General features: G+C 44.0%; 1 long non-coding RNA gene across 2 annotated transcripts; it reads left to right on the top strand.

Annotated features, from left to right (window-relative positions):
• The first annotated feature begins 352 nt into the window (after positions 1-352).
• LOC310783255 lies at positions 353-24,202 on the top strand. 2 transcript variants are annotated; one of them, XR_014553073.1, is made up of 4 exons: positions 353-423; positions 1,557-1,723; positions 4,771-4,937; positions 23,976-24,202. It is a non-coding gene; the product is annotated as an uncharacterized lncRNA (long non-coding RNA). The 2 variants fall into 2 exon arrangements; XR_014553074.1 differs by lacking the exons at positions 353-423; positions 1,557-1,723 and adding an exon at positions 3,541-3,605.
• The last annotated feature ends 1,152 nt before the right edge of the window (positions 24,203-25,354 follow it).

Genomic DNA, 25,354 nt, shown 5'->3' with positions numbered 1-25,354 from the left:
ATTTTGATTTATTTTAGTATTTTAATATATTCAAAGGAATATGTTTTGTTTAGAGGGAATATTGGAATATGATTTTGGGGCTATTTTGACAGCCCTACATCCCACGCTCCAGAATCTCATCTAGCCTGATACGGGCTCTGCTGGGGAGTGCACTAATGCAGACAGGTGGAGCAGAGGAAAGGTGGGGGTGTCATGTTCTGTAAGAACTTGCCATTTATCTTTAAATTTGTCTCCCTCTAGTGGTCATTTGGGAGTAATTCTTTATTTTCTTGTTAATTCCTGCATTGGCTTCTCATTGGTTGTTTTTGGTCATGTGACAGTCACAACCAGGAAATGCTTTAGGTTTGCCTTTCATGTGGTCAGCTTGCAGCTCCAGCTACTTTCTCTTTTTCTTCTTCTGTTTTGTCTTGGAAAGCATCACTTGTAAGTTACATTTAAGTTAGTTATAATGATAAAAGTGTCATTTAATATATTCTGGTATGTTACATTTAAATATTTCGTTTATTTACATTGTGAATACTGCCAGTGCAAAAGTAGCCTTGTTATAGTGTTTTCTGCTAATATTTGATAGCCTAGCTGCTGCATGTCAATGCTAGTTCCTATTGGTGTTTTTTGATGGTGAACTTTGTGTATATTGTTTGGAGATATATTTACAGCTATTTACACATCACATTTAATTTGATATTTGTATGTTATGACTTAGCAGCTGTCATTTACATAATTGCATGTCGTTGTATGTATGATGTCTTTCAAATAGCATTTAGTAATTGGTGCTATCTTTTGGTTTTATTTCAGTTTTACAAAATAATTCACTCATGAGAATGACGACAACAGTAAAGGACATTCAACTTTACTCCAGCCTCCGACTTTCTCTTGAAGTCTGTTAGCTATCTGTCAATTTGTGTACAGACACACACATCGAGGACAGAATAGGGGGAGAGGGGATCCTTTAAGTCCTAACTAAAGGATAGTGTTTGTCAGACACTATCAACATGCCACAAGTGAAGAGTCACTACCATCCTGGATGTGTTGTACTTGCTTCATACAGCCTGTAGTCGGGTTCAGGAGCACTGAGGAGGCTGATTTTTGGACAAAATAAATTCAATCTACTTTTTTCCCTACCACCTCCTCCTTTGTTACAGCAGAGTCTACCACAGTGACATAGCCTATAACCAAAACCACCAAGAGCAACCGACACCAAACCATTTCATTGTATTCCTGCTTTATTGGCTCACATAGCCTACATGCAGCCTTATTTTAATTTGCCAGGCCAAAATACTGCCAAACTATGCTGGTTTTATGAGATGTCTGTCTGCCCCATAGACTGTAGGTCCACTCCCGCTTTCAACCACGCTGGCTTGTGTTTACATCTGGGCATTAGCAGGGAGGGGGCTTGCCGGGTGGCTGCGTAACATGTAGACGCAACAGTTTACAAACGTATGGCATCCATTCGTTCAGAATCAGGTCATCAACCATCCAGGTGTCTCTCTCTCTCTCTCTCTCTCTCTCTTGCTCTCTCTCACTCTGTCTATCACCCCCCTCCATATTCTCATCAGGTGCGGTGTGACAAGGCTGTGGACGGGTGGGTGTGCAGGTGTGTCCATTGATCCAAAATGACAGGTGGCCTCTGAGCCTGTTGCCTGGAGACAGTGGCTTGGCAGGCTTGACAGGGAGGGCCGCAGCTGCAGCCAACCTGCTGTCCAGGAGCAGCACCTGAAGACAGGTCAGTGTCTGTACTGTATCCTGATGCTCTATTCATGAGGGGAAACATTCCTCCACTATTTATTTACACACATGTAAATCATCTACTATGTACATGACAGGATAGCCAGGCCTATAGACCATCCTCACAGCTGTTCACTCCTCACAGATCAACAGCTCTCTCTCTCTCTCTCTGTGTCTCTCTCTCTCTCTCTCTCTCTCTCTCTCACACACACACACACACACACACACGCGCGCGCACAGTCGAATCAAACTACATTTAACATTGAATGCCACTATCCTTATACATGAAAAAAAGAAACATAGTCCACTATGATGTGATGTTGCACCAGCCCTTTAAAAAGAAACATTCTCTGCACCATCTCTTGACTCTCAAAACATGTTGTGAGACGAGTACAGCCGCTCAGCAGTGTGAAAGAGCGCCAAAATGCGTCATTTTGGTCCAATATCATTGCCTCTACCCAGAATGCAACACTCCTGCTCAGAGTTGCTCTCTCGCTCCATTGATGGAGTCAAATGTCAGCTGCTTCCAGTAGACTTTTTGCAGGTGGTTTTGAACAGATAGGAGCTGGATGCTGCTCAAAACACATCCAGTATGCAAATGAGAGTGAGACCATAAGTCCTGTGATACAAGTGTAGGTGTGCCTGACGCCTGTACAATAGCGTGCGTGCGCCAGTGTCAGTGTCAGGTGGCAGTGGCAGTGGCAGTGTCAGTACAAGACAAGACTTGAGGCTGGTGTCAGTACCAGAACCAGACACAAGGCTGGCATAATCTCAATGAATGAGTTGTTTGGATCTGGTGGCTCTGGCGCCGCCCTGTGGCGTCACAGGGTTTTACACCACTTCCTCAGTCTGCACATGTGGCCTGCAGAGAGGAGGTGAGTGGCGTTTGTTTGGGCAGCATTGTCATTGTATTGATAGCGTTTAGAAAGTAACATTGGTCCAAGTGTCAAATGTTTGTTTGCCTCGTTGTGAGCATGTAGTGAGTTGATGCTACATGTTGATTGTATGTTATTCAAGTGTCTGGTGTCTGGTGTGGATTACAATGACTCAGCACTTCCTGCAGCTCAGCTCAGCTCAGCTCAGCTCATGCTGCGCAACTCAGCCGCATTTCTCTTTTCCTGCGCGGCTGTCTGTCTGTCTGTCTGTCTGTCTGCCACCGTGACTCTGTCAAGCACAACACATCAGCTCAGGGCAGACAGGAACTCCCAAAGCGCACAAATAAAACCAATTTCAAAGTGAAATAATGATTTGGTCACTCACACTCTCTCTCTCTCTCTCTCTCTCTCTCTCACACGCGTGCGCACGCACGCGCGCACACACACACACACACACACACAGACAAGGAGGCAAATTGTGACAAGACTGATCACTGATGTCATAAAAAAAAGTTGTTGTTCAAATAAATATACCAAGTAGTTATATAAGCTCTCTGGTTGTATTGCTTTGCCACGCACGCAATTTTGATTTATTTTAGTATTTTAATATATTCAAAGGAATATGTTTTGTTTAGAGGGAATATTGGAATATGATTTTGGGGCTATTTTGACAGCCCTACATCCCACGCTCCAGAATCTCATCTAGCCTGATACGGGCTCTGCTGGGGAGTGCACTAATGCAGACAGGTGGAGCAGAGGAAAGGTGGGGGTGTCATGTTCTGTAAGAACTTGCCATTTATCTTTAAATTTGTCTCCCTCTAGTGGTCATTTGGGAGTAATTCTTTATTTTCTTGTTAATTCCTGCATTGGCTTCTCATTGGTTGTTTTTGGTCATGTGACAGTCACAACCAGGAAATGCTTTAGGTTTGCCTTTCATGTGGTCAGCTTGCAGCTCCAGCTACTTTCTCTTTTTCTTCTTCTGTTTTGTCTTGGAAAGCATCACTTGTAAGTTACATTTAAGTTAGTTATAATGATAAAAGTGTAATTTAATATATTCTGGTATGTTACATTTAAATATTTCGTTTATTTACATTGTGAATACTGCCAGTGCAAAAGTAGCCTTGTTATAGTGTTTTCTGCTAATATTTGATAGCCTAGCTGCTGCATGTCAATGCTAGTTCCTATTGGTGTTTTTTGATGGTGAACTTTGTGTATATTGTTTGGAGATATATTTACAGCTATTTACACATCACATTTAATTTGATATTTGTATGTTATGACTTAGCAGCTGTCATTTACATAATTGCATGTCGTTGTATGTATGATGTCTTTCAAATAGCATTTAGTAATTGGTGCTATCTTTTGGTTTTATTTCAGTTTTACAAAATAATTCACTCATGAGAATGACGACAACAGTAAAGGACATTCAACTTTACTCCAGCCTCCGACTTTCTCTTGAAGTCTGTTAGCTATCTGTCAATTTGTGTACAGACACACACATCGAGGACAGAATAGGGGGAGAGGGGATCCTTTAAGTCCTAACTAAAGGATAGTGTCTGTCAGACACTATCAACATGCCACAAGTGAAGAGTCACTACCATCCTGGATGTGTTGTACTTGCTTCATACAGCCTGTAGTCGGGTTCAGGAGCACTGAGGAGGCTGATTTTTGGACAAAATAAATTCAATCTACTTTTTTCCCTACCACCTCCTCCTTTGTTACAGCAGAGTCTACCACAGTGACATAGCCTATAACCAAAACCACCAAGAGCAACCGACACCAAACCATTTCATTGTATTCCTGCTTTATTGGCTCACATAGCCTACATGCAGCCTTATTTTAATTTGCCAGGCCAAAATACTGCCAAACTATGCTGGTTTTATGAGATGTCTGTCTGCCCCATAGACTGTAGGTCCACTCCCGCTTTCAACCACGCTGGCTTGTGTTTACATCTGGGCATTAGCAGGGAGGGGGCTTGCCGGGTGGCTGCGTAACATATAGACGCAACAGTTTACAAACGTATGGCATCCATTCGTTCAGAATCAGGTCATCAACCAACCAGGTGTCTCTCTCTCTCTCTCTCTCTCTCTCTCACTATCTTTCTCTCTCTCTCTCTCTCTCTCTCTCACTCTGTCTATCACCCCCCCCCCCCCCTCCATATTCTCATCAGGTGCGGTGTGACAAGGCTGTGGACGGGTGGGTGTGCAGGTGTGTCCATTGATCCAAAATGACAGGTGGCCTCTGAGCCTGTTGCCTGGAGACAGTGGCTTGGCAGGCTTGACAGGGAGGGCCGCAGCTGCAGCCAACCTGCTGTCCAGGAGCAGCACCTGAAGACAGGTCAGTGTCTGTACTGTATCCTGATGCTCTATTCATGAGGGGAAACATTCCTCCACTATTTATTTACACACATGTAAATCATCTACTATGTACATGACAGGATAGCCAGGCCTATAGACCATCCTCACAGCTGTTCACTCCTCACAGATCAACAGCTCTCTCTCTCTCTCTCTGTGTCTCTCTCTCTCTCTCTCTCTATCTCTCTCTCTCTCTCACACACACACACACACACACACACACACGCGCGCGCACAGTCCAATCAAACTACATTTAACATTGAATGCCACTATCCTTATACATGAAAAAAAGAAACATAGTCCACTATGATGTGATGTTGCACCAGCCCTTTAAAAAGAAACATTCTCTGCACCATCTCTTGACTCTCAAAACATGTTGTGAGACGAGTACAGCCGCTCAGCAGTGTGAAAGAGCGCCAAAATGCATCATTTTGGTCCAATATCATTGCCTCTACTCAGAATGCAACACTCCTGCTCAGAGTTGCTCTCTCGCTCCATTGATGGAGTCAAATGTCAGCTGCTTCCAGTAGACTTTTTGCAGGTGGTTTTGAACAGAGAGGAGCTGGATGCTGCTCAAAACACATCCAGTATGCAAATGAGAGTGAGACCATAAGTCCTGTGATACAAGTGTAGGTGTGCCTGACGCCTGTACAATAGCGTGCGTGCGCCAGTGTCAGTGTCAGGTGGCAGTGGCAGTGTCAGTACAAGACAAGACTTGAGGCTGGTGTCAGTACCAGAACCAGACACAAGGCTGGCCATAATCTCAATGAATGAGTTGTTTGGATCTGGTGGCTCTGGCGCCGCCCTGTGGCGTCACAGGGTTTTACACCACTTCCTCAGTCTGCACATGTGGCCTGCAGAGAGGAGGTGAGTGGCGTTTGTTTGGGCAGCATTGTCATTGTATTGATAGCGTTTAGAAAGTAATGTTGGTCCAAGTGTCAAATGTTTGTTTGCCTCGTTGTGAGCATGTAGTGAGTTGATGCTACATGTTGATTGTATGTTATTCAAGTGTCTGGTGTCTGGTGTGGATTACAATGACTCAGCACTTCCTGCAGCTCAGCTCAGCTCAGCTCAGCTCAGCTCAGTGGACGCTCATGCTGCGCAACTCAGCCGCATTTCTCTTTTCCTGCGTGGCTGTCTGTCTGTCTGTCTGTCTGTCTGCCACCGTGACTCTGTCAAGCACAACACATCAGCTCAGGGCAGACAGGAACTCCCAAAGCGCACAAATAAAACCAATTTCAAAGTGAAATAATGATTTGGTCACTCACACTCTCTCTCTCTCTCTCTCTCTCTCTCTCACACGCGTGCGCACGCACGCGCGCGCACACACACACACACACACACACACACAGACAAGGAGGCAAATTGTGACAAGACTGATCACTGATGTCATAAAAAAAAGTTGTTGTTCAAATAAATATACCAAGTAGTTATATAAGCACTCTGGTTGTATTGCTTTGCCACGCACGCAATTTTGATTTATTTTAGTATTTTAATATATTCAAAGGAATATGTTTTGTTTAGAGGGAATATTGGAATATGATTTTGGGGCTATTTTGACAGCCCTACATCCCACGCTCCAGAATCTCATCTAGCCTGATACGGGCTCTGCTGGGGAGTGCACTAATGCAGACAGGTGGAGCAGAGGAAAGGTGGGGGTGTCATGTTCTGTAAGAACTTGCCATTTATCTTTAAATTTGTCTCCCTCTAGTGGTCATTTGGGAGTAATTCTTTATTTTCTTGTTAATTCCTGCATTGGCTTCTCATTGGTTGTTTTTGGTCATGTGACAGTCACAACCAGGAAATGCTTTAGGTTTGCCTTTCATGTGGTCAGCTTGCAGCTCCAGCTACTTTCTCTTTTTCTTCTTCTGTTTTGTCTTGGAAAGCATCACTTGTAAGTTACATTTAAGTTAGTTATAATGATAAAAGTGTCATTTAATATATTCTGGTATGTTACATTTAAATATTTCGTTTATTTACATTGTGAATACTGCCAGTGCAAAAGTAGCCTTGTTATAGTGTTTTCTGCTAATATTTGATAGCCTAGCTGCTGCATGTCAATGCTAGTTCCTATTGGTGTTTTTTGATGGTGAACTTTGTGTATATTGTTTGGAGATATATTTACAGCTATTTACACATCACATTTAATTTGATATTTGTATGTTATGACTTAGCAGCTGTCATTTACATAATTGCATGTCGTTGTATATATCTATTATTATTATACTATTATATTGTATATTATTATACTATAATATTATTATCTATTTACTAGTATAATATTATTATACTAGTATTATATATAAATACTGCTGGTTTAAAAATGGGCTGTACATTCACAAAAAGATCTATATATAGTGTGTATATATGTATATACTGTATGTGTATACACACACACACTATATGTACTGTATGTGTGTGTGTGTGTGTAGATATATGAGGACCGCTTTTATGACTGTTGAAGCATTTTCTGAAAATCTCATAAAAAAACGCATTTACACTGTATGCTTCATTTACACTGTAGCTTCATTTACACTGTAGCCTACGCTTCTGTACTGAAAATCATAAAAGTCATAAACTTTTGTTAACCACAGACCTTATTTCAAGCATTCAACCAAAATCCTCACACATAAATCCCATTGACTTTTACACATAAGAGGCGGAAGTGTTAACATCCAGGTCCGGACTCATTCCTGTGGTACTTCTGTCCCCTTTACTTACTGTGTGACCTGCTGTCTCCCCCTGGTGGCTGCAGTAAGGCTGTGCTGTGGCTGGGTCAGCTGAAGCTGTCCTGCTCACCAGACCAGTTGCTGGCTCTCGTCGACCTTCTGCAACACAGTCTTGCATTTGGACCCACAGGTAACTGGAAGACTGATGTCTTCATTGAGATTGGAGTTCTGGCAGGTAAGACACATCCACTCTCCTCATGTTGAGCACCCTGATATGAACAATCCTCTCTGTGATCATCTGCTAAATGTGATTTTTCACTCAGTTATGTTGGTGGCTGTTTAGCTCTGGGAGCATTGATGCTACTTCACTTTCTCGTTGTGCAGCTGGTCTTCCAGATATGTCCATGTCAGCTTTGGTGAGGGACCAAATTGAAGGAATCACACCTCTGGCTATCTCAATGATACCACCTGAGCAGTTTAGTGTAAGTCTTAAATGACTATTATTACTAGTTTACTGTACACTGACCTGACTTCCACAAAACAAGTCTATGGAGTTCTATTCAGCTTTTGGTCTGGGACCCGAAATGTCTTGTTATCTATGTTGGTGTGTTCATCTTGACAATTCGTGCCTCCCCTCATTTGGCTCATGTCACCTTCTGCAGGTGGTGTTTAACCCGAACCAGATCAGCATGTTCTCCTATGAGCAGGCTGTGGCAGTAACAGCTGAACAGGAAGCAGCCCTGTCAGGTAACCAGCGGAAAGCCCTGGGTATTGTGCTGTCACCCTGGGAGGACAGGCCTGCCGACTTCAGAGGTAAACCACTGCAACTTGGATCATTAAAAAAATTAATTAAAAAGCCCGTTGATAAATTAGAAACATGTACTTAAAGGCCCATTCCGTTGGTTCTGGCGAGAAATAAATGTGCACAAAGTGTTTATTATTGGCACTGAGTGAATGCGCCTTGACGTCACTTAAAAATGGCGACCAGGGGCGTTTCTCTCCGACCAGCCGTTCAGAAGTGAAATGATTTGCGAGCGACCTCTGACCTATGACCCCTCCCCTGAGAGTTAGAATAGCGTCATCGGAGCACTCCCAAATCACGGAGGCGAGAGACCGTGATAACCAGCGGATCTCTTCCTAATAGAGGCTATCCCATACGACTAGAAATACCCAGAGTAAAAAGGCAGACACGTAAGTTCCCCCCGATGAGTAACAACACGTTAATCCTTTGTCCACCTCCGGGTCTTAATCTAGGACCTCTACCCCCTCCTCCCCGAACATCGGGTGGGCAGTCTACCGATACAGGTGGCCGTACGGCACTTTTTCCCTCCAGGGTGAAAGAATTTACTAACCTATATAGTAGAATCACCCAGTACATATTTCTTGTGAGAAACGAGCTGAAGCCCGAGATCATTCATTTCATTTCTACATGCATGGAGGAGGCTAATTATCTGAACCCAAAATCATGCCTCTTACCTTATTAGATGTGTGGACCCTTCTCAATGATGTTTTGAAGAAGAAAAATAATAAAATGAAAAATCCTTGGTTTTTATAGGTTTTATATATAAGTTAACACTTCTCCTTACAAAGCATACTATCATTGTCCATTACATTCAGTCCAATATACATGACATCATTATCCAATGTACGTTACCTTAATTTTCAACATGGAGTTCATTATACTCTCCCTATTTAAGTATCACTCTTGGCTTTTAAAGATTTATTATCTGAGGTGGCCAAGCTCTCTAAATGAAGCCTTGTTTTGTCGTTTAGATCATTCCTTTATTCTAATGGCCTGACTAAAGGCCTCTGTTCTTCGTGCTCCACCCGTAAATTCACAGGGGATTTCCTGCACGGGCACCCAATTCAGTGCTTCTTTTATCCCTAATTCCAGAACTTCTTTTAACTTCTCTTAATCTAATGGTCTGCCTACAGACCTCTGTTCTTCGTGCTCCACCCGTAAATTCACAGGGGATCTCCTGCACGGGCACCCAATTCAGTGCTTCTTTTATCCCTAACTCCAGAACTTCTTTTAACTTCTATTAATCTAATGGTCTGCCTACAGACCTCTGTTCTTCGTGCTCCACCCGTAAATTCACAGGGGATCTCCTGCACGGGCACCCAATTCAGTGCTTCTTTTATCCCTAACTCCAGAACTTCTTTTAACTTCTATTAATCTAATGGTCTGCCTACAGACCTCTGTTCTTCGTGCTCCACCCGTAAATTCACAGGGGATCTCCTGCACGGGCACCCAATTCAGTGCTTCTTTTATCCCTAACTCCAGAACTTCTTTTAATCTAATGACCTGCTCTTAACACATTGAATGCCAGCCATGTTTTCATTCCTGTAGGTAAGTTGTGCCAGGGGTGTTTTTGACGATTCTGGCTCATTTTAGAAACAGCCGAGGATTTTTTTCTGTTAAGAATTCATGAACACCAATCATCTAAAAATAACTAATAGAATGTGTGCTTTCTCTGTCTAAAAGAGTTAGTTTGCAGAGTTAGTAGTTATGTAGATATTAGCCGTTGAGTACAGCATGGTTTCAGCGTCTGGAAATTTATTCAGAGATAAATGGCTTTTTGTGAAACAGTCACTTTAACCATTCATTTTTGGCATCAGTAAGACCGTCAGACATTCTAAACAATAGTTTTGAACAGTAATTTCCTCCATAACAACAGGAAACACCCCTCTCATTCAAACTCCTCCCTCCGTGTGTCTTCTCCTCCTGGCTGTACAGCGGGCGTGTCAGAAGCGCTTTTGCTGCTGCCTGCCTGTGTGCCTGCCTGCCTGCTTGCCTGCGTGCAGACGCTCCTTGTGCGAGTCAAGATGGGCCGGGGAATGCGTGGGCGATGGGCAGATGTTGATTCTGGCCTTTCTGAGGTGTTTCAAAGTGTGTTTCACCTATGATCTATTTTGCAAATCGCTCTCCGCTCTCTGTGTGCTGCTGCCGGTGCGCGGCCGCTCTCAGGCAAGACAAGTCTTGAACGGATTACTGTAAAATCGCCACGGCATTTCCTTGAACGGCTTGGTCCCGCGGCAGTTTTTTCTTTGATTTCGGTCGTCTGGGGGAGCACTGTCAACACTTAGTGGGTCGGTAAAATAGATTATACACATTATCTTGCTCCAATAGTGATCTCGAAGATGTAAAAGTTGTTGATTGATGTACCACCGTCAAAAAAAAAAAAATGTTTATGTAAGACGAGTAAACTCGGCTCTGGCACTTAAGCGTTGGATTATGTAAGACGAATTATTTCGGCTATGGCACTTAAGGTGTTAATCTAATGGTCTGCCTACAGACCTCTGTTCTTCGTGCTCCACCCGTAAATTCACAGGGGATCTCCTGCACGGGCACCCAATTCAGTGCTTCTTTTATCCCTAACTCCAGAACTTCTTTTAATCTAATGACCTGCTCTTAATCTAATGGTCTGCCTACAGACCTCTGTTCTTCGTGCTCCACCCGTAAATTCACAGGGGATCTCCTGCACGGGCACCCAATTCAGTGCTTCTTTTATCCCTAACTCCAGAACTTCTTTTAATCTAATGACCTGCTCTTAATCTAATGGTCTGCCTACAGACCTCTGTTCTTCGTGCTCCACCCGTAAATTCACAGGGGATCTCCTGCACGGGCACCCAATTCAGTGCTTCTTTTATCCCTAACTCCAGAACTTCTTTTAATCTAATGACCTGCTCTTAATCTAATGGTCTGCCTACAGACCTCTGTTCTTCGTGCTCCACCCGTAAATTCACAGGGGATCTCCTGCACGGGCACCCAATTCAGTGCTTCTTTTATCCCTAACTCCAGAACTTCTTTTAACTTCTATTAATCTAATGGTCTGCCTACAGACCTCTGTTCTTCGTGCTCCACCCGTAAATTCACAGGGGATTTCCTGCACGGGCACCCAATTCAGTGCTTCTTTTATCCCTAATTCCAGAACTTCTTTTAACTTCTCTTAATCTAATGGTCTGCCTACAGCATCTATGCTCCATCCCTGGTGGATTCGAGAGCGTCTAAGTGATGGTCTCCCGTCTGACTCCCTGCCTGTGCAGGAGAGCACCAAGGCTCTGAGGTCCAGTTCTTTTATGTCATTGTCGTTGAGGGTGTGTCTATGTTTTTGCTGACTCAATGACTTCAATTCTGATTGGATGCTACATGATCCCTCTCCTAATATTGGCCCTGCCCATCAACTGGGCCACCTCCCTTAGGTGTCTTGAACTCAATGATACTCTAACACTGAACCATCCTTATCTGAAAACATCCATCAACTTGGACACCTCCTATGGTCTTGAACTCAATGACACTCTCTTGCCACTCTCATCTGAAAACATGTTATGTAACAGGCTTACTTCAGCACACAACAATGCATTAATACAATTGTCATTTCAAACTTTGTGCATGTAACACAGACTATTTCAGCATACAATTAAAATCCATTCATATTGAGATTAAATTTTTCACTTGGAAGTCCATAGACGCGTGTTCACATCCCTCAGTCAACACAATGCATTTCAACGATATAATACAATCCATGTTTCACGTGACATAATGGTTATAACATTGTGACTTCAGTGCACACAGGATATATAGAAAAACTTTGGTGAATAGCATTTTGATTAAATAGGAGTCTCCTCTCCTCCAGTCGGCTTTGCCCCCTCGCAGGTGGTGGAGCAAAAGTTCATCCAAAGTTCAGCTTTGCCAACACCCCCTCTTGGACTTTTGCCAGGGGGCATGGCCTGGGGCGTGGCCTGGGGCGTGGCCTCGAGATGTTGTGGGTCGAGGGGCTCCCGGAGTTCCACCCCCCTTTCCCCCACCGCTTAAGGGGAACTGGCGATCCGGAACCCGGTAACGTGGCTCCAGTGGCATGGTGCGAGCCCCCGCTGTGTTGTGCATCCATGGGACCAGGTGACCCATCACTGCTCCTCCCAGCTCTCGGATTTCACACCATGGCCCAAAGGGGCTTTCCAGCAGGGTGACTCTCAGAGGAACCGCAGTGGGATACGGCATTCTGCCTGGCATCTGGACGTTTGGGAATAGGCCAATAGGACCACATTTCCATTTCCCTACCGGCCCCCACCCCAGTTTTGATTCATTCCACCATTTGGCTAGAAGGTCTTCTCCCACTTCCCAATAAGGGGGTTCCTTAGGTATTCTTCCCCACCGGCCTGACACTATTTTCAGCCAATTAAATGGATTTTCCAATTGGTAGTCTGTAAACCTTCTTCCCCTATAGTCGTAAAGCTCCATTCTTTTCTCCTGTTCGATTATTCCCCTTTTCCCCTGCTTTTTAACCACTCTCATATTTCCACTTTGCTCCAGAACGATGGACCTATCATCTGGTCCCCCACTTCCCCTCTTCTGTACAGCTATTGGTTCCCCCTTGATCGTCCTTACAGGGGTTTTCATTTTACCTTTCACCTCAACTCGTATAATCGCTCCATGGTGTGTAGTAGAGCTAGGCTCTATTCTGTGCTCCTTATTTCTCTCATCATTATTTCTCATTCCTTCTTCTCCTCCATAGTGCATTCCCTCCATTTTTCCACCTTGTTCATTTATTTTGCTCGAATTATCCTGGCCCAAATCTACCCCTTTTAACCCAAAATCAAGATCATAGTCAGCACTCGTTACCTCTAACACATCACCATCTTGAGTAGCTGACAAATCCACCCCCTCTAACTCAGCTAGGACAGCATCCATTTTCTGGGAAAGTGGTTCCCCAACAGGTCCCCCATCTGGCTGTCCAGTCTCACCCCCACACTCCTCAGGTGCAGTCTCACTGACCGTCTCGGTGCTGATGGGTAGGGATTCGGACAGGGGGTATTCCTCTGTATACTTCTCGCCTTCCATTTGGAATGCTGCCCTCCACTTTGCTTCCCTCCTGTCTCCTTTGGCTTCTGTGGGGAGCAACCGAGGTAGAGATGTGAGCAGGGGGCCTAACGCCTCCCGATAACTGAAGCCCTATATTCCCCTGTTGCCACATGGGGATTTCATAACAGACTTCTCAGTATTCTCTATTAGCTTGTTTTCCCTCCCATCTGTTTCTTATGGAAGGCGTGTTGCTTTACTTACTTATTTACTGTTGTGTATAAATTCAAATTAATTTGGATTACTTGGTAAGAAATATCTTACCTCTATGGGTGAGCCTGTGTTTCCCTCTCCCTCCCCCTCTAAGGGTTCAATAGGTCTATTAGACATTTCAGGATTGGTAGGGTAAGTGTTGATTATCCTAACACTGCCCGATAAATCAGAATAACAGTCAGTGACTGTCTGCAAGCTCTTTAGTTCAGAACAAATGGCTTTCCCACACCGTCCTGCTCATGAAGCTCCCCTTATCTCTTTCACCCCTGCCCCTCCTCTTCTTGAAGGGGTCACAGCCGTTCCAACTACTGTAAACTTTTACTCTATTATTTTGCTCATTACATTGTGCACCGCTTTAACGGTAAATTCCTATTTATTCCTTCTTATTCATATACTATATATACTATGTGCAGATGATCAATAGACTAATGAGATGATCACTATATTATATAGATTGGCTTGCACTTGGCATTTTTTGATCTGTCTTTTACAGTAGATCTCTTTCTGCTGCAGACCTCTTCTCTATCAATCATTTCTCTGATAAGATCTCCTGGGCGTTCTGCCAGAGTCTCTGACCTGCTGCCCAGGTGGCCCATAAATTCTAATCTCCCTCCTATGCTGCCAGCAATAAACCATCTTATTATATGGAATGTCTTCCCTACAGGATGAGCAAGGCATCAATAGCCCTCCCCTTTTTTACTGACTTCATGGATTCCCTTTGAGCCAGGCACTTCAGTGCAGTCTACATGTATAGTACATAACCCATAGCCCTCCTGGCTATAAGCCCTGAGTCTCTTAGCCCTCTCTGTCCATCCACACATAGCAGAGTGTTTAGTAGCATGACAGAGAAAGTACAGTAACAGCAGTCTCGCGGGCTCCTATCATGGTCTACACCACCTTGTCTTTTCCCTACTATTTATTTTCAAACAGGCTACTTCTTTTTTGCATTGTCTAGTACGCCTGTTGCTTTTATCTATATACAATAGAGGTAATTTGGGTTGCCTCCTCCAGCTTTCGGTAGAAAGTAAGAATGAATCATGTCACACACATAAAAACTAGCTGTCATGCTTCTGACAGTCAGCCTCCCTGTATTTGTACATTTTGCACTCCTTTGTGCAGCCTTTTACTAGACCTGAGGGACCAATACTCGATTCACACAACTGTTTCACTCGAGCTCCCCCCGCCTGGCCTAAAGCATGATGAATGTTTGTCGCGACCTGGGCTACCTCTGTTCCCTGGTACGTGTGTCACACCATCGACGCTAGTCCAACTCTTTGGACACGTAGCGTGATACCCCTCAGTCTCGCACCACCATACCTGCCGCGTCTCTTTATGCTGACGCTTCGACTCCACGATTATCCTCGTGCCACGTAGTCGCGTGTGTCGGTGTGGCTCACCACTCTTATCTTATTTTACTAATTTTCCTTTTATTATTATTATTAATAATTTATTTTCACCTTCTTGGGTTTTTTAGCTTTCTGCTATTGACCACTGCTGTGGCTCACAGCTCTTCCCTTAACTTAGTGGAGGAACTGTTGTGTCAATAAGTTTCTCTATACTCAATTTGTAGTTTGTCACGTTGCTATCTGGTGCGAAGGCATATTCATCTTTTTGAGCTGGCCCCTTGCCAGGCATCTTTGCTGGCCCCATCTGTCTTGGGTGTCAGAGTCACTGTCTTATCTCGTCCTCCTTATCTCTCATTCCTCTTTCAAGGTTTTAGTGCAGCTCCGTCACCATTCCTTATCACATCTAAGTGCCTTTGAAGGGCTGCATTTCCCTCTCTAATAGGGTTAATTTACAGCACAGCGCTTGTATCAACGGTAGCGCTGGCTGATAATAAATGTCCATATTTCACATTCACAAATATTTTTGCAGCTCTCTTTCTGCATCGCTCAACATCGTCCTTTCTTGAGCTAAGTTCTGGCTCTGCCATTTCATCTCCCCCTCCTCACTGATGCTAAGAGGGGTACTGTGTCTAACGCATACGGCGGGGGATCCCTGATCCCCAAGTCTCTGTCGTCCGCCCCTCGTCTTTACGACCAGCCGTTAGGCTTCTGACCTTTTGACTCGTGGTGGTGGTGACTTGAGAGGATTTCAGTAGGATTTAGTGAGAATTTTATCACACCTGTATTAAATCAGCGGGTTTGAATGCTATTAGCTATATAGCCCCTGTGAATAAAATACAGTACATCTCGAAGCTACTCTTACCGGATACAATACGAGAGTACTCTAAGTGCGAAGTCGGCCGTTCTATTGGCCTGGACTTTTCCCCTGTATTAGGTACGGATTCCTACCTATATACCGTGTGATTTGCTGCACTTCCATCCTCCTCAGGTTTGAGGCAGAAGCCCACAAATTATCCACCGTCTCCCCCGCGAGAGTTCTCGGTGCGACATTTGCGGCTTCTTTCTGAGTTTATCAGATAGACTTGCACTATTTAGATGAGTTTAGCCGGTTTACCCCCACCCAAGGTCAAGTTTTAGTCTGACGCGGCATGAAAGCACAACAATATAAATATATGGATTCTTGAATTTTAACACGGAAAGGCTTCTTGCCTTCCCCGTGCCCCGCGTTCTGGGCGCCATGAAATGATTTGCGAGCGACCTCTGACCTATGACCCCTCCCCTGAGAGTTAGAATAGCGTCATCGGAGCACTCCCAAATCACGGAGGCGAGAGACCGTGATAACCAGCGGATCTCTTCCTAATAGAGGCTATCCCATACGACTATAAATACCCAGAGTAAAAAGGCAGACACGTAAGTTCCCCCCGATGAGTAACAACACGTTAATCCTTTATACACCTCCGGGTCTAAATCTAGGACCTCTACCCCCTCCTCCCCGAACATCGGGTGGGCAGTCTACCGATACAGGTGGCCTTTCGGCACTTTTTCCCTCCAGGGTGAAAGAATTTACTAACCTATATAGTAGAATCACCCAGTACATATTTCTCAGGTGAGAAACGGGCTGAGGCCCGAGATCATTCATTTCATTTCTACATGCATGGAGGAGGCTAATTATCTGAACCCAAAATCATGCCTCTTACCTTATTAGATGTGTGGACCCTTCTCAATGATGTTTTGAAGAAGAAAAATAATAAAATGAAAAATCCTTGGTTTTTATAGGTTTTATATATAAGTTAACACTTCTCCTTACAAAGCATACTATCATTGTCCATTACATTCAGTCCAATATACATGACATCATTATCCAATGTACGTTACCTTAATTTTCAACATGGAGTTCATTATACTCTCCCTATTTAAGTATCACTCTTGGCTTTTAAAGATTTATTATCTGAGGTGGCCAAGCTCTCTAAATGAAGCCTTGTTTTGTCGTTTAGATCATTCCTTTATTCTAATGGCCTGACTAAAGGCCTCTGTTCTTCGTGCTCCACCCGTAAATTCACAGGGGATTTCCTGCACGGGCACCCAATTCAGTGCTTCTTTTATCCCTAATTCCAGAACTTCTTTTAACTTCTCTTAATCTAATGGTCTGCCTACAGACCTCTGTTCTTCGTGCTCCACCCGTAAATTCACAGGGGATCTCCTGCACGGGCACCCAATTCAGTGCTTCTTTTATCCCTAACTCCAGAACTTCTTTTAACTTCTATTAATCTAATGGTCTGCCTACAGACCTCTGTTCTTCGTGCTCCACCCGTAAATTCACAGGGGATCTCCTGCACGGGCACCCAATTCAGTGCTTCTTTTATCCCTAACTCCAGAACTTCTTTTAACTTCTATTAATCTAATGGTCTGCCTACAGACCTCTGTTCTTCGTGCTCCACCCGTAAATTCACAGGGGATCTCCTGCACGGGCACCCAATTCAGTGCTTCTTTTATCCCTAACTCCAGAACTTCTTTTAATCTAATGACCTGCTCTTAATCTAATGGTCTGCCTACAGACCTCTGTTCTTCGTGCTCCACCCGTAAATTCACAGGGGATCTCCTGCACGGGCACCCAATTCAGTGCTTCTTTTATCCCTAACTCCAGAACTTCTTTTAATCTAATGACCTGCTCTTAATCTAATGGTCTGCCTACAGACCTCTGTTCTTCGTGCTCCACCCGTAAATTCACAGGGGATCTCCTGCACGGGCACCCAATTCAGTGCTTCTTTTATCCCTAACTCCAGAACTTCTTTTAATCTAATGACCTGCTCTTAATCTAATGGTCTGCCTACAGACCTCTGTTCTTCGTGCTCCACCCGTAAATTCACAGGGGATCTCCTGCACGGGCACCCAATTCAGTGCTTCTTTTATCCCTAACTCCAGAACTTCTTTTAACTTCTATTAATCTAATGGTCTGCCTACAGACCTCTGTTCTTCGTGCTCCACCCGTAAATTCACAGGGGATTTCCTGCACGGGCACCCAATTCAGTGCTTCTTTTATCCCTAATTCCAGAACTTCTTTTAACTTCTCTTAATCTAATGGTCTGCCTACAGCATCTATGCTCCATCCCTGGTGGATTCGAGAGCGTCTAAGTGATGGTCTCCCGTCTGACTCCCTGCCTGTGCAGGAGAGCACCAAGGCTCTGAGGTCCAGTTCTTTTATGTCATTGTCGTTGAGGGTGTGTCTATGTTTTTGCTGACTCAATGACTTCAATTCTGATTGGATGCTACATGATCCCTCTCCCAATGATACTCTAACACTGAACCATCCTTATCTGAAAACATCCATCAACTTGGACACCTCCTATGGTCTTGAACTCAATGACACTCTCTTGCCACTCTCATCTGAAAACATGTTATGTAACAGGCTTACTTCAGCACACAACAATGCATTAATACAATTGTCATTTCAAACTTTGTGCATGTAACACAGACTATTTCAGCATACAATTAAAATCCATTCATATTGAGATTACATTTTTCACTTGGAAGTCCATAGACGCGTGTTCACATCCCTCAGTCAACACAATGCATTTCAACGATATAATACAATCCATGTTTCACGTGACATAATGGTTATAACATTGTGACTTCAGTGCACACAGGATATATAGAAAAACTTTGGTGAATAGCATTTTGATTAAATAGGAGTCTCCTCTCCTCCAGTCGGCTTTGCCCCCTCGCAGGTGGTGGAGCAAAAGTTCATCCAAAGTTCAGCTTTGCCAACAGAAGATACATGGAAAACCGCAGTTTCGAAGTGGATAGCATCTCCCGCCACAGCTAGAGGATGTGACGTCTCGCGCGTTCACGTCGAGCTTGTCTCTTGTGTAGACGCTAACAGGAAATGGCTGAAGTAGCTTTTAACGTTACGCTCGTCGCTAGCTGCTAGCTAAAGGAAACAACAAACACAGACTCCAGAAAAAGTCCAGACTAAATAAATAAATATTTATCTAATGAAGCCCGTCTGGCCAGACAGCAGCAATGTGACCGACATCGGGGGGGAAACTAGAGTCAGGACTGTGTTTTCGGTTCATGAAGGGAACTTGCTGCTTGTAGCTACTGTAATGTGGTTTTGACCAGATAACGTTAGCTGCTTGCTAATGGATTTTCAAGATTTTTACTGTCACTCCGTAGTACAAGTATCTGACCACCTGGTCAGAAACTCTGCTAACATTACCGTCTTGTGTGAAGTAATGCAACCCTAACGTTACTACCGTTATGCTTATGGTCATGGAACATTATTGTTTGACTGCATTTAGCTGCGGTGGTGAGTCGTTAGCTTCATGCGGGGGTCACCCCTATGTTCCCACAGCCCAATGTTCCCACAGCCCTATGTTCCCACATTTCTAAGATTTCAGCCCTATGTTCCCACATTTCTTAGATTTTTTTTCCTTCCAAAATAAGGCCCTGTGTTCCCACATTTCCCAACAATAGTCTTGTTGCACAACCACACCAGTCTCAAAGTTTTGTGTGCCTTTGATCATGCAAGAATACACATGATCATGAAAAAATACACAATATGACTAGCACTAGTTAGCAATTCATCCATATCAGATTTGGCCCCAGCCCCCTAAACTACAAGAAGTGGTTTGCACTAGTTCTCATAATGTTCCCACGTTTACTAAGATTTACTTACTCTTTGTCTGTGTGCATTTTAATTTTTAATTTTATTTTATTGTATTAATGAAGAATCAAAAAGGCATTCACAATCCAACTTACACAATGCATCACTACGAATGACTGAGTAAGGTCAAAGAGACAAAAAACCACAAAAAATAACAAAACACAATGTGATCTAAACGTTTCGATGCAGAATGTTCCAATTTGCACCAAATTTGGTGAAGGCGTGTTGCGTGGAACACTTTTGTGTTGATCACGATCCGTCCATAGTTGTTTCTATTGCGACAGTTTGAAAAACCAAATGCACAATTTCGTAAATACTACAGCACGGATTTTCACGATATTTGGTGGAGAGGTGTAGTTCCGACGACCCCCTTATATTTTGATCGTAATTCGCGGCCATGCCCCATTGGTGCTGAGTGGTCCACAGTGTTTGCTCAGATGGCTGCTATTCATGGAAGCTTGATCCCTGGAAACCGTGGAGGAAAGGTTTTAGTTGTTCAGAATTTCTGTTTCCACCGTCATGAAACGAGAGGAGAAAAGATCCATTGGCGTTGCTGGCGCCAGAAATATAAATCTTGAAATAGTCTTCAAAGGACAGCACTTGCAGATTGCCTGTTCCTGGCACAAAAATGTTGAGTGAACTGCATAAATAGTGCAATAAAGGTTGAGTTAACTGCATAAATAGTGCAATATTTTTATTTATTTAAATAAATAAAAAATGTATCTTATTTTGATTGTTTGCTAGTAGCCCTGGCCTGTGGACATGTGCTGTTCTCTGGCATAATTTTGACACGTCCTTTGCTAAACTTAGCTCCTTAAGGCCAAAATACACCGAACATGTATGTCGCGCAAAAAAACGCGCCGCGCCTTTTAGATTCAATTATATTTAATGTAAAGTCTCACACCGGCCGTGGCTTGTCAGCATGCAACGCGCAGCACACGCGCTGCTCTATTTTACGCCACTGTTCTATTTTCAACGCGTTGCTGCTCTATAAAATAGTCAAGAAAGGGCTGTGGGAACATAGGGCTGTGGGAACATAGGCACGCTCCCCTTGATGCTAACTAATAGATTTAGCTATATTTATAGAAATTACCACCAGCCCCACTAATAACGTTACTGTCTTGTGTTGATAATGAATGAATCTAACAGTCGGAAATATGCCTAACGTTAGCCTACTGTCTGTTATGCTTACGGTACATTGTTTGACGGTACCGTACACACAGGGGGAGCAGGCTATTTCCTGGCTTGTGCAAACATGAGTATCCACTTCCCGCAGCCAGCAGGCTCTGACTGCAGTGGGACTGCACATACTAGTAGCGTTAGCTTGATGCTAATCGCGGCTAACTAATATTCATTTACATTTATAGAAATTACCACCAGCCCCACTAATAACGTTACCGTCTTGTGTGGATAATGAATTTAACAGTCCTAAATATGCCTAACGTTACTGTTATGCTTATGAAACATTGTTTGATTGTTCAGTTTGGTCAACTCCAGGCATTACCATACATACAGGGGGAGCAGGCTATTTCCTGGCTTTTGCTAACATGAGTATCGACTTGCCCGCAGTCAACGCAAGCCAAAACACGACCAAACATGCCACAATAACGTCCCCTAATTCATCCAGAATCCTTCCTGGGCATCTCGAGGCTGATCTGACCGATAAATTGTCCAGGTTGCCGTTTTCAAGTGACTTTTATGAGTTAACGTTACAAAGCAACGAACAGCTCTGCTGTTGCCAGGCAACTGCTTGTGCGCGTGCGAGTATGGTGCCCGCGCGTCAGCTCGTTCACACGCTGCCTGCAGTTACACTAACGGCCACCGGCGTCAGTAATAGTGAGTTTTGACGGATTGGGCCTTTAAGTTCACAAAAATCACATCATTTGTATGATCTTGGGACAATCCACCAAAATGGGTAAACATGAACAAACCTCTCTCAAAGCTCAAAACATTCACTTAAATCGCATGATTTGACAGTGGCTTTTCTTTATTTGTAAGACGTTTATTTAAACTCTGTTAGGGAAATGTTCTTTGATTTTTCGAGCGCCTTCATTACATTACATTACATTACGTCATTTGGCAGACGCTTTTATCCAAAGCGACTTACAATAACACATTTTTTGTCAGCAATAGAGCAATCAACTATGGAGCACAGTCTATGACAACTACAACTTCTGAAGGAACAGTGGTACAAGTTTAGGTTAGTGGTACAAGGTTGGTTAGTTTTTTTTTTTTTTTTTTTTAAGAAAGAGAGAGAACAAAGTTAGATCAAGAAGGGCCCAGATGGAGCCTGAACAACACTATCCAGCCACACATTCTAGCAAATAAACTGATTCAATATAAATTGCATAATTCAACCATCGCCTGGTGCATGAGATATCTTGTGCCTCGACCTCAGTTTGTTAGGCTGGACGACACTGTATCAGATATCATCTGGACAAAAACTGGAGCCCCTCAAGGAACAGTTTTAGCTCCTTTTTTCTTTATTCTTTATACTGCGGACTGCAGACATAGTGAGGCCATGTGTCATATGCAGAAATTCTCTGATGACACTGCTCTTATTGGTCTCATCAACAAAGGTGACGATCGGGCCTATAAAAAGGAGATTGATTTATTTGTTTCCTGGTGCGATGACAATTTTTTACTGCTCAATGTTGAAAAGACCAAAGAGCTAGTTATTGATTTTGGGAGGAAGAAGGCAGAAGTCTCCCCTGTCATTATTAAAGGGCTGGAGGTAGAAATAGTCCAGTCTTATAAGTATCTCGGTGTCCACCTGGACAGTAAGCTGGACTGGAAGAAGAACACAGATTCTGTGTTCAAGAAGGCCCAGTCTGGACTTTTCCACTTGAGGAAGCTTAGATCATTTGACATCAGCAGGTCACTTCTTCATGTGTTCTACCAAGGTATCCTAGCTAGTGTCCTTTTCTATGCTGTGCTCTGCTGGGGGGGCAGCCTCACTGTCATGGACAAAAATAGGATAAACAAAATGATTAAAAAGGCAGGCTCAGTGATTGGCCTTCCCCCTGATTCTTTGGAGATGATTATAGCCAAGAGAACAAGGAGAAAATTGAATTCTATTCTTTCTTATGAAGGCCATCCTTTGTTTAATGTATTTAATGCCCTGCGCAGTTCGTTTAGTAATAGGCTTTTGATGCCTCGGTGCTCTACTGAGCGATTTAGAAGATCTTTTGTTCCTGCTTCTGTAAAATTCTTTAATGAACACTGCTAGCCTTGCTTTGTGAGGCTCTCTCTCTCTCCACTGTATTATTGTTATTGTGCTGTATGTTACTGTTTCTTGTTTGTATCTGTTCTCGCTCTGGTGGCAAACCATGTTTCCCCTCGGGGATTAAGAATAAACACCATACCATACCAAAAGAGGCCTGAAACACAACATGTAGCTAACAGCTCTGAACACATGTAGCTAACAGCTCTGAAACACAACATGTAGCTAACAAACATGTAGCTAACAGCTCTGAAACACAACATGTAGCTAACAGCTCTGAAACACAACATGTAGCTAACAGCTCTGAAACACAACATGTAGCTAACAGCTCTGAAACACAACGTGTAGCTAACAGCTCTGAAACACAACATGTACCTAACAGCTCTGAAACACAACATGTAGCTAACAGCTCTGATACACAACATGTAGCTAACAGCTCTGAAACACAACATGTAGCTAACAGCTCTGAAACACAACATGTAGCTAACAGCTCTGAAACACAACGTGTAGCTAACAGCTCTGAAACACGTGTAGCCAGGTCTGAAACACAACATGTACCTAACAGCTCTGAAACACAACATGTAGCTAACAGCTCTGATACACAACATGTAGCTAACAGCTCTGAAACACAACATGTAGCTAACAGCTCTGAAACACAACATGTAGCTAACAGCTCTGAAACACGTGTAGCCAGGTCTGAAACACAACATGTACCTAACAGCTCTGAAACACAACATGTACCCAGAATTGCTGGAATCAGGTGTTGCCACACTTACAAAGCAGCTCCTCCCATTCAGTCTTAATGGAGCAACAGAAACTAAGTGTGACGGCATCATCTAAACTGGAACTCTGTTTACTTTGCCTTTTGTTTGTGACATGCCCAAATACAGTGTGACCAATGGGCATTCTATTTTCCAGTTCTATTGGTTTGACCCCTGTGTGTGTGTGTGTGTGTGTGTGTGTGTGTGTGTGTGTGTGTGTGTGTGTGTGTGTGTGTGTGTGTGTGTGTGTGTGTGTGTGTGTGTGTGTGTGTGTGTGTGTGTGTAGGGAGAGACTCATCGGGGCTGGCACTGAGCCCCAGTCCTCTGTGTCTCATGCTGATGCTGCTGCCCTGCCCCACCATGCCCTGATCTGCCCCCATCCACCCTGGCTCATGACCTCACTCACCCCTGGCAGACGACCTCGCTCACCCCTGGCAGATGACCTCGCTCACCCCTGGCAGACGACCTCACTCACCCCTGGCAGATGACCTCGCTCACCCCTGGCAGACGACCTCGCTCACCCCTGGCAGACGACATCGCTCACCCCTGGCAGATGACCTCACTCACCCCTGGCAGATGACCTCACTCACCCCTGGCTCATGACCTCGCTCACCCCTGGCAGATGACCTCACTCACCCCTGGCAGATGACCTCACTCACCCCTGGCAGACGACCTCGCTCACCCCCACTCACCCCTGGCAGACGACCTCGCTCACCCCTGGCTCATGACCTCGCTCACCCCTGGCTCATGACCTCACTCACCCCTGGCAGATGACCTCACTCACCCCTGGCAGATTACCTCGCTCACCCCTGGCTAATGACCTCACTCACCCCTGGCTCATGACCTCGCTCACCCCTGGCTCATGACCTCACTCACCCCTGGCAGACGACCTCGCTCACCCCTGGCAGATGACCTCGCTCACCCCTGGCAGACGACCTCACTCAACCCTGGCAGACGACCTCACTCACCCCTGGCAGACGACCTCACTCACCCCTGGCTCACGACCTTGTTTAACCCTGGCAGATGAGCTCACTCCTGCTCCAGCAGGAGAAACTTCTTCCACCGTGAAGATGATCTCATCTGTCTGTGCAATACGGTATCTCTCTGAAATGAGCAGCACTTCACCATTTCTGTGTGCTTATGAGTTTTGTCATTTATTTGTGTAACTATCTCTTTGACATATCAGCAAACCGCACTGAAGAAACCAAAGGAATATTATGTAATTTAAGAGATTAAAAAATATAGATTTGCACAGTATATCATATAAACACCCACTGTAGAATGAGTATCCTTACACATGAACCTGAATGAAACCCAGCTGTACCGATGTAGCCTTCTCAGGGATGCAATGCCATACCCAGAACAGCAACTAAAATACTTTAAAGATTTAAAAAGAGTTATTATGAGCAACTCCTTATGCAATACTATGTTGTGCGAACCTGAAAAATCTATTTTTTTAGAAATGACAAAACGTCTGCTATAACATAGCTATAACATTTGGTACATTTATATCTATCCTAAATTATCTTGTTTAAGTAGCCTTCATAAAGCTTAATAACAACTGATTCACTTGGACTTGTCTATTCATAGTATTCCCATGATGTCACATGCATTTCCGACCAATATGGCACTTTAAACTACACACAGCTCATTGGCTGTGTGGTT

Source organism: Poromitra crassiceps, assembly GCF_964638095.1.
Source record: "Poromitra crassiceps genome assembly, chromosome: 10".
In the NCBI taxonomy this organism is placed as follows: Eukaryota; Metazoa; Chordata; class Actinopteri; order Beryciformes; family Melamphaidae; genus Poromitra; species Poromitra crassiceps.
Note: the sequence above shows the minus strand (reverse complement) of the source record. Positions and strands in the feature narration are given on the sequence as shown.